Source organism: Ictidomys tridecemlineatus, chromosome 10 (genome assembly GCF_052094955.1).
Source record: "Ictidomys tridecemlineatus isolate mIctTri1 chromosome 10, mIctTri1.hap1, whole genome shotgun sequence".
Classification (NCBI taxonomy): Eukaryota; Metazoa; Chordata; class Mammalia; order Rodentia; family Sciuridae; genus Ictidomys; species Ictidomys tridecemlineatus.
Genome location: NC_135486.1, coordinates 100,143,860 through 100,149,859, shown reverse-complemented (window position 1 = coordinate 100,149,859; position 6,000 = coordinate 100,143,860).

Here is a 6,000-nt window from a genome sequence, read left to right as displayed (position 1 = left end):
TTATATAATGATGCTTCACTTAATGATACTATACATTCTGAAAAATGTATCATAAAGTGAATATATTATTTTGCAAATGATTCAGGGTCCTGCCTCAATTCTAGATGCTATAGACCACTACAAACCTAGGTTATTATTTATCTATTAATGTACATGAAGTTCATCATTGATGATAAAAGATAGAAAACTCACTGCAATAATAGAAAAAAAATGACATCCTTTTCAAAGAAAGCTCCTGGGACATTAGAGTATCTGCTTCAAACAAAATGCCCCTGTATTCTCTGCTTATATGACTCAACAGATCATTCACTTGTAAGAAGTACTTGAATAAAAAAGAATAATAGAAGACACACCAAATTTATATTAAGAAAGGGATTTAAACAGTGTATATAGTGGTATATGACTATAACAAGAGGAACTTGGAAGAAATAATCATAAAAATTGAAGGATCAAGCTCAGCTTGAGCAACTTAGAAGACTACTCAAAATAAACTTTAGAAAGGACTGTGAATGCGGCTGACTACTGTGGCATGTCTGTTTTCAATGACCCAAAATAATAATACTAATAATACAGAAAGATGGTTATTTGTTTCCAAAGTTAAATACTAACTTTGTAACAAAATTGGGGATTTTAAAATAAGTTTCATACACTCAAACACACACACACACACACACACACACACACACAAGATTCCATGTAAAAAATGTAAGTTGAATTGACAGGTTTGGAAAAAGTGACTGCCTCACATATAACAAAATACTCTGAAACAGAAAAAAAAGAGGGTAAGGCAGGAGGATCTCAATTTTAAAACTAGTCTCAGCAACTTGTTCAGGTCAAAAGAAAGTTAATGAGACCCTGTCTCAAAACAAAAAAAATAGAGGGAGAAGAAGAAGGAGGAGGAGAAGGAAGAGGAGGAGGAGGAGGAGGAGGAGGAAGAGGAGGAGGAGGAGGAGGAGGAGGAGGAGGAGGAGGAGGAGGAGAAGGAGAAGAAGGAGAAGGAAAAAGAGAAGATGATGATGATGATGATGATGATGATTACAGGATATTACAAACTGGTTAAACATGTTGGATTTTAAAATAGGTAACATTAAAATAAATAAAGAAAAGAAGGTTTTTTTTCTTTTTAATAAAATCTAGGGAACCCAAAGAAGATAAGGCAAACCAAGCTCAGTGGCATATGCCTATATTCTAAGCAGGTTGGGACACAGAGAAAGAAAAACTGGGAGTTCAAAGACAGACCCAGCAATCTAGTGAGGCACTAACCAATTTAGTGATATCCTATCTCAAAATAAAATATAAAGAAGAGCTTGGGACGTGGCTCAGTGGTTTAGCACCTTGGGCTTCAATCCCTGATACCAACAAAAGGAAGAGGGAAGGCTTGACTAGCCACCTCATTAAAACACACACACAAAACACACAAACACACACACACATTAAGTATATAATAATAATAAAATAGCTCTATATCTCTGTGAATTAAAAAAAAATGTTGAAGCTAGGAATGCTGGTGCACACCTGTAATCCCAGTGACATGGGAGGCTGAGTCAAGAGGATCCCAAGTTCAAAGCCAGCCTCAGCAATGTTGAGGCACTTAGAAACTTAGTGAGACCCTGTCCCTAAATAAAATACAAAATAGGGCTCCGTGGTGGAATGTCCCTGAGGTCAATCCCAACTACCAAGAAAAACAAAACAGAAAAAAAATTGCAAAATAAAATCAAATCTGTGAGACAAAATTAAATATTATCATTAAGCATAGAGAACAAATAAATTCTCATGAACTGAAGAGGAAGTGAAAATTTATATTTTTTGAAGAAATCGGCTATTGAAAATACATGATTATTCCATAGCAGAAGCATATGCTTATTAAAATCACTGCATATATGAACCACAAAAACATATAAGACTATAGCAGCATTGGCCCAAATATATAAAACCTAGGGCATAAAGAAAAGGCAATGTACATTGGGAAACAGATAAGAAAAAAAGGATGAGAAAAATGATTTCTGGAACCCATTTTCATCATACTGTATCCTATTTGACAAATATTGTGAGACACCACCTAGTTTAATGTAGATGACACATACATGCAATATTTTACAGGCATACATATGTAGAAAAATTGTAGCATTTGACTAAATATAAATATAAAAAACGTAAGAGGTACAATGAAACACATCATTTGTGTACATGATAACAATCTCAGTTCCAAGATGTAAAATTCCCCCTAAATCTAAAATATTACCCCATTAAAATGGTAGCGTATTTTACTTTAAAAAAAACATTTTTTATTGCTTTATTTTATAATTTCTGTGGTGCCAAGGATCAAAACCAGTGCCTCATGCATGCTAGGTGAGTGTTCTACCACTGTGCCACAACCGCAGCCCCATACATTACTTTTAATGGAAGAAAGGACCAGAACAATAATTCTAAATTTTATCTGTAATTTTTATGCATATATATATATATATAATTAGATACTATATACATATAAAATTAGCCCCAAATTTTCTGTATTAAAAAAAAGGAATTATTTTGCAGTAATAAAAATCAAGGAATCTAAATTCAAACAAAATAAACAAGCAAATTTATCTGTATGTAAAATTGTATGGGTTTCAATAGCAATTCAATGTCTGACATAAATTCAAACACATCCAAAATATTACATGTGAATAAATGGCATGGGGGCTAGGGATGTGGCTCAAGCACTGGCAGGTTCGCCTGGCATGCGTGCGGCCTGGGTTTGATCCTCAGCACCACATACAAACAAAGATGTTTTGTCCGCTGATAACTAAAATATAAATATTGAAAAATTCTCTCTCTCACTCTCTCTCTTTCTCTCTCTCTTTCTCTCTTTCTCTCTCTCCCTCACTCTCTCTCTCTTTTAAAAAAAAGTATACATCTGTGTTAATTTCCAGAAAATGTTTAGAGCAACACTTTATCTGTGGCTACTTGACAGAATGGACTCTATAATCTTCCATCAGGAATTTGACACATAAGTTAAAACAGTGGATATTGTATACTGACCATGACTTTTAGAAGCACTTTTATCAATAAGCTGAAAGATAACAAAGAATCAAGAAACTATGGATATGGGAAAAAGAAAACCTTGTACATTGTTGGTGAAAATATAAGTTTCAAAATGTCAGGACATCAAACTACTTCACTGAAAATCTATACACCGTACTTCACACTGCTTCCTCTATTTCAGAAAAGCATGCAGAGACTTATATAAAACACTCCAAAAGAACTTAGACATGAAAGCTGTTGTTATCTAAGAATCCCCAGAGCCAAAAAAAAATATGAGGGTGGCATGAGGGCACATCATCATTCCACATCTGCAATGAGGCATCACAACTCAATAATATTCAAATAAGGTATCTGTGCCTATGAAAGACAAAGAAAGGATAATAACAAGTACTGTTTTACAAAGATTCAATTGATTTTTCTCTTTTTTCCTATCATATGAAATGCTCACAAACAGGATTTTTAAAAAAATCTCATAAATAGTGTCATCATGTGCTAGAGAAAACAAAGTTACAAAACACTCTCCATTTGAAGTACAATGTGAGAAATAATTTATTATGTGGTGGGGAAATAAAGTTGGCATCAGAAATGGAGACAAAGAGATGAAAATATAGGAATATTTTCAATGAACTAAAAAATACTAAATAAAAACAATGAGTCATCCTAAATTTGAGGTCCTGCTTCTCAGATATCCAGAAAGCTAAAAAACAAAACAAAACAAAAAAAACCCAAAAAAAAAAAAACACAGTCTCATGTATATCAGCACTATTTTCATGAAAAATAACCACACCTGAATTTGGTATTCTCTCTTGATGGTCATGCCAGTAATCTAGTGAGATTGCAGGTTGGTAGCCCAAAGTTATCCACATAAGCTTCCGGCCATGACTAAAGAAACCATGGATGTATAGAAGAGAATGTCCAGTATTCCAGCTGCATACTTATTCCACACTTAATTGGCCAGATGAGACTTAGGGATAAACTTCCTAGCTTTAAAGGTTTCTTGCATTCTCTCATAGATTGTCCAACATCTGTGTGGCAGAGAAGTCTGTGTTCCTAAGCATTGGAGAGGAAGCACAGCTATGAATTCCAAAAATGCCTTACTCTGGAGACAAAGAATGGATCACAGATGGATGCCAAACATTTCTTAGATTCATATGTTGTACTGGGCAGTTCTTACCAGAGAGTACCTGATTGGAAAGGCTCTGCCATCTGAATCTGAATCCACTGACCCTACTGTCTAAATGACAGTAATGGCATCAACCCTAGGCCAAAATTAATGAGGCAAAAATTAGTTGAGATTAAGAAGTTCTTGGGTGCATTTCCTTTTTTTTAAGGCAAGATTTTCCTAAAGTATTGTGGTCTAGTCTGGCCAGTAGGATACTTAAATTTAGCCTTGTATATAAGATGATATCATTAAACAAATGTGCATAGATATGTGCTGCAGGTTCAGGTTTGAATTGGAAGCATCCACTAATGTCCAATACAAGTAAAATGTGAGGTACAGTTGTAATTTTAACTTTTCCAGTATTTACAGTAAAAAATACAAGAAACATTTAAAATTCATTATAATCCCAAACCCAATGTATCTAGTGTATTATTATTATGAGACAAATATAAAATTACAAATGAAGAATATATATGTATTTGGAACTATATGCTCACCACTTACTATATTTGAAACCTCCAGCAAATCTCAGTTTATAGCAGTCAGATTTCATTTTGTGAGTATGGCTCCTCTGACCTCAGAGAATTTAAGAGCCTGGACCACTGCATTTCATGCAGGAAGTGTAGGAGTACACGTTTTAACCAATATTTTCCCACAAAACCAAAAATAAGTAGTGGACTGCCCTCAGAAAGATTAGGGGAACCAAATAAGGCAGGATCCAAAAGAAAATGATCATTTTCCACCTGATGCTGAATGCAGATCCATTCTCATTTCAGAAGTCAGACAGCATCAAAAGGAAAATAGAGTCCTAGCAGTTGGAAGCCAATTGTTACTAAATTTTTCCATAGCCTTGACTCTAGGACTTAAATATATTAAAGACAAAATTTATTTTGTAACTTAGCCCTGGACCTAATGTTCAGGCTGTGGTGTTTGTTTCCTCATTTGGTATGGTGTACTCTGAGAGTTCTATCACCAATAAGATGCATACACATCCGCATAAGTTAATACCATCTAAATAGAGGTTAAAACGTATGTTAAAAGAAGAAAATCAGTACTAATAAGGCAACTGCTGTTTTTCATAGAATTTGTTCACAACATGTGACAGAATCCTGATTTCCCTTTATAATGGGTGTATGAGTTATCTAACTAAGTCAGTCACTTCAAAAATTTTTAGATCATGAGTGGGCTGATTTATTATATCATGCTGGTCTTATCTAGGTTTTCCTAGTGGAGGTAGTTAGCAAATAACTGCTGAATTTTATAAAGTCAGCTATCAACATTATAAAGGGCACCTTGTTTCTTTGCTTTGATATATCTTCCTTTAAGGAAGGCTTGTTATTTTGAAAACAGCATGGTTTGAAAGGCAAAAGCAAAGGAAATCAAGATCTTTTAAGTATAGGTACCAAAAAATGCACTTTCATAGTTACAGTTTTTCTGCATTTTAAGACATGAAGATAAAAAGCATATTGCCTAGTTTATAAATACATGAAGATAAAGAGTTGCTGATATTCCCAATACATTTTCTTATACATGAAGCTTATATAACTATTTATTTATTTATTTATTATTTTTTTAAAGAGAGAAGAAGAGAGATAATTTTAATATTTATTTTTTTTTAAGTTATCAGCAGATACAACATCTTTGTTTTGTATGTGGTGCTGAGGATTGAACCTGGGCCGCAGCATGCCAAGCAAGAGCGCTACAGCTACCATTTGAGCCACATCCCCAGCCCCTTATATAACTATTTAAAGGAAAGAAATATGTTCCAAGCCCTACAGCTATTAAGAAGATGAGGATGATTCAGAATCAAC